This window comes from Cynoglossus semilaevis, chromosome 2 (genome assembly GCF_000523025.1).
Source record: "Cynoglossus semilaevis isolate Cse_v1.0 chromosome 2, Cse_v1.0, whole genome shotgun sequence".
NCBI classification, from domain to species: Eukaryota; Metazoa; Chordata; class Actinopteri; order Pleuronectiformes; family Cynoglossidae; genus Cynoglossus; species Cynoglossus semilaevis.
In genome coordinates this window covers 12,290,767-12,300,438 of record NC_024308.1, presented here as the reverse complement: position 1 = coordinate 12,300,438, position 9,672 = coordinate 12,290,767, and the positions used below count along the sequence as shown (strand labels likewise).

General features: G+C 42.2%; 1 protein-coding gene across 10 annotated transcripts in view; it reads left to right on the top strand.

The window, feature by feature from the left end:
- Positions 1–9,672, top strand: part of eps15l1a (epidermal growth factor receptor pathway substrate 15-like 1a) — a 54,777-nt gene that overhangs the window by 38,289 nt on the left and 6,816 nt on the right. For all 10 annotated transcript variants that reach the window (XM_025065991.1, XM_025065994.1, XM_025065986.1 and 7 more), the window contains one exon: positions 7,931–8,012. The gene's annotated coding sequence lies outside the window, so the exon portion shown is untranslated. The remainder of the gene's footprint in view (positions 1–7,930; positions 8,013–9,672) is intronic.

Sequence of the window (9,672 nt, the reverse complement as noted above, 5' to 3'; positions counted from 1 at the left end):
TCTTCTCACTCAGTTACTGCTCTCTGTTTGGACATGAAGTGACTTTGCTCAGCCACACGTTCTTTCATGTCTTTATTGAAGTTCTTGGAAACACCTGCTCTGCCGTCTCCACTTTCCTCTGCACGGCAGGGAAGCAGCACGTAACACACCAGTCTGTGTGTGTGTGTGTGTGTGTGTGTGTGTGTCAGAGTCAGACTCTGTAGAGGAACGTGACGCGGTGGCTTCTGATGAGCTCGGAGCTGCGTGTTGCAGCTCAGAGTCCGGCTCTGAGACTCAGACTGGGCTCCTGCCTCTGCTTATATAGGCGGGTATTTTTAAACACACACCCCCTTCCTTACTCCTTATTACTCCACTTCCTCTCCCACTCGCTCAGGAAGCCCACTTGGCCGAGTTTCCTGCAGGCACGCCGTGTTGACTTGGAGGGAGGCGAGGGAGTGATAGCACTGACAGAGCCAGGCACTGGGATAGAGGAAGGGGGAGAAAAACCGAATCAGGGAGAGAGTGAGAGAGATGAGGGAGGTGTGGGGGACGGGGGGCAGAGGGAGAGAGAGAGAGAGAGAGAGAGAGAGTGGAAAAACTGGCACTTGTTCAGAGTCCGACATGCAAAGACCTGGACCTCTTCCAGTTCCCTGTGGAATACCTTAGAGGTATAAGTCCCATCAGGAGATGAGACTGATGTGAGTCACTGACCTGTCAGTGAAGCTGTTCTTTGATTTACTGACTACTCACTGACCTGTCACCAGGTTTTTTTTTTTTACTCGTTTTTAAACTTAACCAAAACAGACAGTCAACACGACCTGTGGAAACACTTGATGCTAACGGTGTGTGAAAAACTATAAAAACACACGACGTTCCTCTGGTAATTATTTCATGTTTATGTCACAAAGTCTCCTCCAAAGATTTATCACATTGTTTTTTAATTTTCCTCTTTGAACTGAACCTCCAGGGGAATTGAAACACCCGTTGCCCAAAAATGAAACTGAAACTGGTTCATTCCACTGCCACTGCTGTGGGATTGGCTTGTGACAACATTCCAGTTGCCAGTTTGACTCCAAAGACAGGACTGTGGTGTGTTGAGTGAGTGAAGTCCCGGTCAGCCCACTGCTCCTGTTAAATACAGAGAGCGGTTTTGTTTTCTATTGAAATATGTACATTTGCAATTCAGTATTTCTTTCCTTTTTTTTTAGTCATAAATAAAGCAACACAATTTTATTCAAAATAATTATTTTTTAAGTATATCTTTTTTTGAAGCATGAATAAGCAAAATAGAAAAAGAAAACAAGTGCTATCTTAGTTGACTGATAATAGTCAGAAAAAGATAAAAGTTAATTAAAATGGCTTAAGAATTTACTGTCAACACAGGATAAACAGCTAAAGGTTAGCATTAGTAAATGTTTTAAAATAGCAAACACAGCTATGCTACAGGACTGAAATGTGGTTCAAATCCTGTTTGTTTGAAGTGGACATGATTGTCATGATGTTACCTCAGAAACAAACATAGACAATACAGTTTGCCTCGGAGCCACAGACAGACTGAGGAGACCTAACAGTATTGACCTGAGAATTAATGCCTTGCTCAAATACAGTCTGAGTGAAGTTACCTTTGTTTGACAGCATAACCTTTTTCACGTCTGACCTTTTGAACCAGAGGCTGCAGCTCTGGCCTGTGTTCTTCTGACGGCTGATTTGTTTTAATACTGTCGACCAGTCACGCATCCCACCAGAGTGGACTTTTACCGTAGTGATAAAGAAACTGTGGGTGAGTGAGTGGGTGAGGATAACAGCAGTGTCTCTACAGTAGAGAGTGTCGGCCTGTTCATGTGAAGGGATGTGTAAGAACCGTCACAGCTGAAACAGGAACCTGGCAGAAACGAGAAAAAGAGGAAAAACTCTGGTAGGAAAAGGAGGGGGAGGATTCCAGGCATAACTGTGGCCTGAGCTGGAATAAGACCAGCTCCAGCTCCAGCTCCAGCTCAGAGATGGAGAAGCAGAGCATTAAGGGCATCTGGAAAGTCCTGGAGTTTAGAAAAAGGCATCAGCCTTCAGAAAATCCTGCAGTTTTTCCTAAGGTACATATATTTAAAGTCATTCCTCAGTTCTGTTCAGTTCGGTTTCTAAAGTGTGGGGGTTTGACCGCAGAGCCACAGCAGGGTTCTCTCTGAGGTTCTTCTCTGATTATTTATGGGACTCTGGTGTTGGAGAGATTTATGTTTTTGTCAGTGTTTTCAGTCACTGTAGACACAGATGCCAAGAGGAGATGCTTTCTGACATGGTGTAACCACAGAAACTTCTGTCAGGTACAACACACGGCCACGCCCCCCATTGTTGGTGACAACATCAATCCATGCATCCACTGTTAAGAAAATTATTCAACCACAGATTTCCCAAATCAACGATATTTTAGCTCCAGTGTCTGGACCTGGACTGTTGTAGCTAACGTTGGTTCTGGTGAGCTAACGTTGGTTCTGGTGTCTAACGTTGGTTCTGGTGTCTGGACTGTTGTAGCTAACGTTGGTTCTGGTGTCTGGACCAGAATTGTTGTGGGTAACGTTAGCTCTCGTGTGTGTACCAGGTGTGTTTTTTTCTCTTTTTAAAAACTATGTGTTGTGTCTCAGCCTAGTACTTCTATAAATGAAACATCATATATCACGTCGAGTCTTTAAACACTTTTTCACCATTCATTTTTACATAGACTTATGAAATGTTAACTAGGGCGGAGGTAAAAGATGGAGACGATTAGGAACTGGCTGGAAAAATGATGTTCACTAACACCAGCCGGATTCCCCTTTAGCTGCATCTGGATGCATTTAGCTTTACATGATTTATCTATTTGTGTTGGATTGTGTTTTCTACATTAAGGTTTTTATAATTAATGCACATGTGCTTTACGTTAGGAGGGCAGTTTGAGAGAGAAATGATCTGTAAAAGAAAAAATCTGACAGAGAGAAAATAGACAAACTGGACACAAACACAAAACAAAACAGAATAAGATATCAAGATGTATGACAGCTTAGTGTTTTACTAGGTAGCAAGTACTAAGGTTCATACTGTAACTCTGAACTTGTAACACATTTTGTAGAAATGGTTTTTGTTGCCGCAATGTGCGTTTTTATTCTGGTAATTTTTAAAAAAATTTTTTAACATCCAAACGTTTAGAGTAAAACAACATGTGTCATTTAAAATACGACATAATTGATATTCTTCTTGGAAAAATAACATGATGATTATTATTATTATATGATTAAAAATTTCAAACCAGTACAATTTCCTCAATGTGGCGCAAACAAAGAAAAAAATTCAGATCAAATTCCATTTGCCTCTGGCGCCCCCTACAATAACTCTACACCACATGAAAACCCTTCAGCTGTTCATTGGCTCACTGAAGTCTTTGCTCACTGTTGATTGGTTTGTTTGTTCAATCCACGTGTGCAGAGACACAGGAGACTCTCTGAGACGCTCCCAGGAAAGAGCAGGAAGTGAAGTGATAACAGCAGTGATGAGGTCACTGGGAACGAGCAGAGATGGAGGGAAAAGAACGGTCGCGGCCGTGTCCTCCAGTGGAGACGGGTCGGAGAGGGAACGTCTTCACAGATGCTAAAACTGAACAGATTCCTTTATCATGTTGACTGTCACCGGGACAAAGAGCAGCAGCTGAACACAGAACAGGTCACTTCGCACTGGGGTGCCCAACCCCTGGTCTGTGGGGTTGTTGTAGGGGGGACATGAAAGTTTGTTGTGTTGCCACCACTTTCAAACAAATTCGCCACACTGGCTTCTCTTGTGTGAGTTCCAGCGCCCCCTAGTCCCCCAACAAAGAGTGGATGACTGACATGAGGGTTCATTCCCCTCATTCCTCTATGGAACCCTGTGAACCCTCTTGTCATTTAGCTTGTTTGGAAGCGACAGGCAAGGAAAACAAACACGCTTGAAAATGGCAATATATCGAGGCTGGCAAAATTATCGACTCCATTTTCATGTATCGTATGATTAATTGATTTATTGAATATCGTCCCAGACGTACTGTTAATGATCTTCAGACGGAGCGGGCTGATGGTGGACTGCAGGCCCTGGACTAATCCCAGGGCTCTGGTTCGTTCCTCATGTTATTCCGTGTGGAGGAGCTCTTTTCATGTACGACCCACAGCCTTGTCTAATTGTAGCTGCTCCTCTTAGATTTATCCTCTGGTTTTGTCTCGTCTGCTTTTAGCTCCGTCCAGAATGTTAAAAAAAACTCCTCTGCCTCCGTGAAGGCCTCGGAGACGACGTCGCTTCTCAGCCTTTTCCTCATCACAAAGTGTACGCCAGCCAGGCAGCAGTGGTTAGTGAGGAAGTGTTGTGGCCAATGCTTGGTTTTGAACCACCGCCGGCCTGGAGACCAGAGTTCACATCCTGTGACACAGATCTGTAATTAATGTCCACCTCTTCATTAACCCTAATATTTGTCCGGCGTCCATGAGTGTAAACTCCAAACATACCTTCACCGGGGCTTCGACCACATTCCCATCATTAAGTGTACCATAATTGTTGCACACAGACATCGTCCACATTGTTTTTGTGAAAATCCTTGGTGGTAGAAATGATCCTGCAGGATGGGTTAAACGTCTGACTCGCTCGGGATGTTGTGGAATATTAGGGAATTTAATACAGACGCCAAGAAGCCAAACATTTTACAACGTGTTTCTCACATTCATGAGATGGTTCTCTGCCCGATGGGAGTGGAAAGTGCTGGGGTTTAGAAACGGCTCAGTTTGGGAGAAACATGAAAAAAATCCCCCGACGTCACAGAGCTGTGGCTGGAATGTCATTCGTTTTTGAAATCCTCCTCTGTGGATCAGCTCAAACATGACCCGGAGCAGAACCCGTGAAGAACAGCTGGGTTCTAATCCCCGTCCACGTCGTCCACGTGTCTGTGATCAGGGTTTTAATGTTTCAACGTTTAAATATAAACAAATGTCTGCTGGATGTGAACCGGTGTCAGACGAGTCCACACTGATTAAACTGATCAGCTGTTCACACCGCTGCAGTCATCACTTCTGATTCCCATCTCCATCGTTGGATCAAAGCTGATTTTTAAACTGATCCTGAATCCGTAAGTCGACCCGATCAGCCACCCCGATCATTTACGTCAGTGATTCTAATGTTACGGCGCTAAGTTTTACCTCCAGATGTCTGGGGTTTGCTCTTGTTTTTGTTGAGCCGTACGCAGACTTGATTAAAACGTTTTTTGTTATTTTCCTGGCTAATGAGAGAACGAAGATACAAACGTGGAAAAGTTCGATTCTCGATGGTGAAATAATTGGACCTGGAGCTGAAAAAGTTAATCGGAGCGCTCCTTGTACAAACAACCAAATCAACAATAATTACGTGTTGTACCTTTACAGTCAGTGAGTGTCACAGAACCCTGGATTTTGAGTGGAAACAGCAGATGTTAGATCCAAATATTCACCTGCCGTGAAGAGACGTTATTGGTTCATGTCCTTAAAGACTTCACTCCTCCTTCGTCTTCTTCTCTGTCTTGACGTCATTCTTGTTAGAAATCACACAAACACATCTTGTAGCAGTTGGTGGTCGTGTTATAGAGCAGTTTGATAATATTACTGCAGTTATAACAGGCACTTTATGAGGCTGCTAAAGTTACAGCAAGAAGAGCTTAGGGCGGGGCGGGGGGGGTGCCCCGGCCCCAGGATATCTGTTGTGTGTGTGTGTGTGTGTGTGTTTGTTTGTGTGTGTGTGTATGCACGTGCCTGGTGGAGGTATTGGCTGACAGCTTCACAGGAGTTTTAACAACCAGTAACCTGTAAAACCATAACTTCATATTTGAGTGTTTGTTTTCTGGATGTCAACGTCAGGAAAGTGGGAAAATAACGGACAAATCTCTTCAAGTCTGCCAGAAAATAAAGCAAAAACAGCTCAAAGTTTAAAAGTATATGGAAAGAAACAGTCAACGTTCATAAAACAATCAGCCAAAAACACAACGCAAGAACTTAATGTAATTAAAAGCTAGAATAAGCCAGAGGATAAAAACAAACAAAACAGAAAACTGTTGATTACACAAACAATAATCCTTATTTTTTTCTCTATTTTTTGTTTATTAAATGAAATTATTCAGTGAAACAAATATTTGTCAGCCTCCAGTAAACATTCGAAAAAATATATTTTTTTTAAAATAATTAATAAAAAAAATATTAAATAAAATTTAAATATTTAAATTAATAAAAATATATTAAAAATCAGGGCAAATCCTAGGTACAAGTTAGACAAATAGCTTAAAATTAAATTAGAGAGAACAGCAATAAACAAACGAACAAACAAGGATTAATTAATCGTGAATGGACATGGAACCTGGTCATATAATAAATAAATCCATTTTTGGAATACACACAGTCATATCAGGCAGTTAAATGTGTGGCTAATAATAACATCAAATATTATGTAGAAATGATACCAGAAGTTTAAAAAAAAACCCTAATGTCTGGAGAACAACAAGTGTTCGTGCCTAAGACTGGAACAAAACTTGTTGGATAGAGGTTTCTTATCCTGCGAAGGAAAGTGTTTCCAGAACTCTGGGATGTTTTTACACTGGAAGTGTGTGAATAAATGTTGATTTTCTGCTCAGACGGTTCTCTCTGTGTTTTACATCACTGATGGATTCTGTGACTCCGACATGTGTTCAGAGTTTCCACTGATGGTTAACAGCTGATGGGGGCTCGCTCCACATCCACTGATGCAAACATGGACGTAAACATGAACATCGCAGCTGTTTCCACCAACCCATTAATCCTGCTGCCTGAGCTGGAGCAGGATCGATGATGTCGGAATACTCGAAGTCAGTCAGTTTACTGGCAAAAAGTTTAGTAAAGAACAAACAAACGTGTCAGCTGGATTAAAGGTGACTCCAGCAGATTGACTCTAACGATCAGAGAAGGAACAGAAACGGACTCCCTGTAAACTGCTTTAACTAACATGTACGTAATGATGTGGCCACGGTGGTCATTTGCTGCTAAAACTTCTCAGCTTCGAGGTTTAACATCAGTGAGTGATTATTTGATCTACTCTTCTATACATTTATCAATCCTAATCAGTCTGCTTCAGAGGTCTAAAGTCTGGTTCTGGGTCCAAACGTCGCACTCTGATTGGTCTAAAATCTATATATAGTATATATTATTTTTTGTTATTGACGATCATCATGGCAGTTAATAATCTTGTCACATGACTTGTTCTAGGAAAAAGAAAAACTATATTAGGCTAACATTTGACAATTTCTGGTGTAAAATCTGTGCTTTTGTGCTAAGCTATAAGTAAGCTATAGCTCCCTTTGACATTTTTGGCAAACCTTTTTTCTTCTAATTTCCTGGAGGATTTTAATGGCAACATTAATTTATGCAGATTTTGAAAAAATATTTTGGTTAATGTTAGCTCAGATGTGTGTGTAAACGGTTCTACACCAACTGTCTGTTTGCCAAATCTCATTTGCATGTTTTGTTCATTCTGAATCCTTTGTTGGTTGATTGGTTAATTTCTTTACCATGTTTTCTGTCCTAAATGAAGCACAGCCGTTCTGATTGGTTTTGGCTGCTTAACAAAGTGTGGACTTGAATAAATCAGCCTGTGGATGTATTTCTACTGAGGACCCTCAGAGATCAGCCCGGACCCTCGATAAACTCCGACCAAAGTCCTGTATTTGTTTTGGCAGATTTTGCGTCTCTTATTTATCGGATTTAACACAGCAGAGAAAAACAGCTGTTACCTCCCACTCTCCCTGTCACACACACTCCCTGAAACCACAAACACACAAACACGGCGGCCAAGAGCAATTGAGTGTTTTCACTGTTACGGTAAAAGGTGAAAAGTAACAGTTTTGTGCTGGCACGGTGTGAATCGGCCTCATTTTCACTCTCTTTTTTTCTTCTTCCTCTCTTGTTTTCTTCAGTTGCCTGTCAACAGTGGAGTAACTAAAGCAGACCTGGACCACACGGTGGAGGAATCCTGAACTACAGTACAGTAAACACAAGGTAAGACCCAGACCAGTGGACATGTGTCCCACCGTTAGGTCGATGTTTAACCACTGACAGTTTGAAAACAAAACCAGGTCTATGACAAAGTCAAGTTGTGACAACAACACGTCTGTGGATTGATGTAGAACCAGTGAACATGAACAAGAGACGGGAAAAAGACAGGTCCACGGCCGCTCTGATTCAGACCAGTGTTTCTACAAATATCTGAAGTTTTTCATTTGGATTTCAGGGGGAAAAAATTAAGAAACCTGAAACTTCTACAAATTCATTATATGAATAGTTAAAATTTAAACAAAAGCCAGTTAAATGACCACACCCTGGAAACTGTAAGACTTCATATTGTCTTCTTTCCCGTTTCTGTGATTTGTCTGTGATGTATCTGCATTACTGTGGCAACCACAAGTGTTTTAAATGTAAAAAGGAGGGTTGATTTGGGTTTGGACTGGACTGGATTAGATACGGAAAAGTAGGGACAATTGTTCGTGTGGAGACAGTTGATACAATAAGGCCTTGAAACTGGAATTGGTTCAAAGACATGTCCATATAAGGTATGTGGTAATTTTGTCTCTGTGATCCCATTTAGAGGGAATTAAACTGCAATGCACAGAGTTTATCTGTAAATGAATAAATGTTTTACATGATTGGCAGGTGAACTAGAGCGACAGGTGCCTGGTGCCAAAACAAGTCAAAGGTCAAACACTAGAGCTCACTGTCCAGACCTAATGTCCATCTAACCATCCAAACAGGAAGTAATACCCAAACCTGTCCATTAGCATATATTCAGATATTACCCAGAAACCTGTTGGAGTGAAGTGAACTGTAGTAGCAGGAAGGTTGTGGGTACCACTGTCTGCCGCCGCCGTGCTGACTCTGAGAGAACAGACACGTCCTCGCTCTGCTTTCACTCCGTCTCTTGGCAGCGTGCTTTCATACATTTGCAGGACTGGACCTTCTCAAGGAGTTTCTGAAGGTGTATTTGTTTTGCTGTCGGGTTCGAATATCAACAGTCTTTTCAAAATTGCTTCCTCCGCCTTTAATTGAAGCAGGAAGACCGGGGATGGAAGTCGGAGCAAAACAGCAGAGCACTGCGTTCAGGGAACTGTTTGAAGAGGAGATTATAAGGTTGAGTTGGAATTTTCTGGAGCTGAACCTAAGTTGGACGACGTTGGGTAAACTCTCAACATCCGAGACAATCTCTCTCCCTGTTCCTCCATCTCTCTTCATCTCCTCCGCTCTTTATTTCCTTCTCTTTTTGAAGACGCCAAAGCCACAGGATTGCCGTTGAGATGGTCGGCCAAAAACCCAGTCTCCTCTTTTATTGAAGTACAGGAATTACACAGTGAATGCTGACAATGTAGGGTTGACTGCTGCACAGAGAAGGAAGACCATTTTTTAAAAAACAGCGAGAGAGAGAGAGAGAGACGGAGGTATGAGGTACGATCAGCACAGACAGACAGACTGAGATTTCGAGGCCCACAGGATTTTCATGCTCAGCTCCCGACCACAGACTCAGTCACTCTCTAACATGTCTGCTTAAACTGTGCCAGCTGTCCAAATAGTCTGTGCTGGCGGCTGAACAACTTCTCCACTATACTCCCACTTTGTCCTCGCTGCTGTACCAACACTGCCCTCACGGCTCTGCAGCGCTTCAAACGCA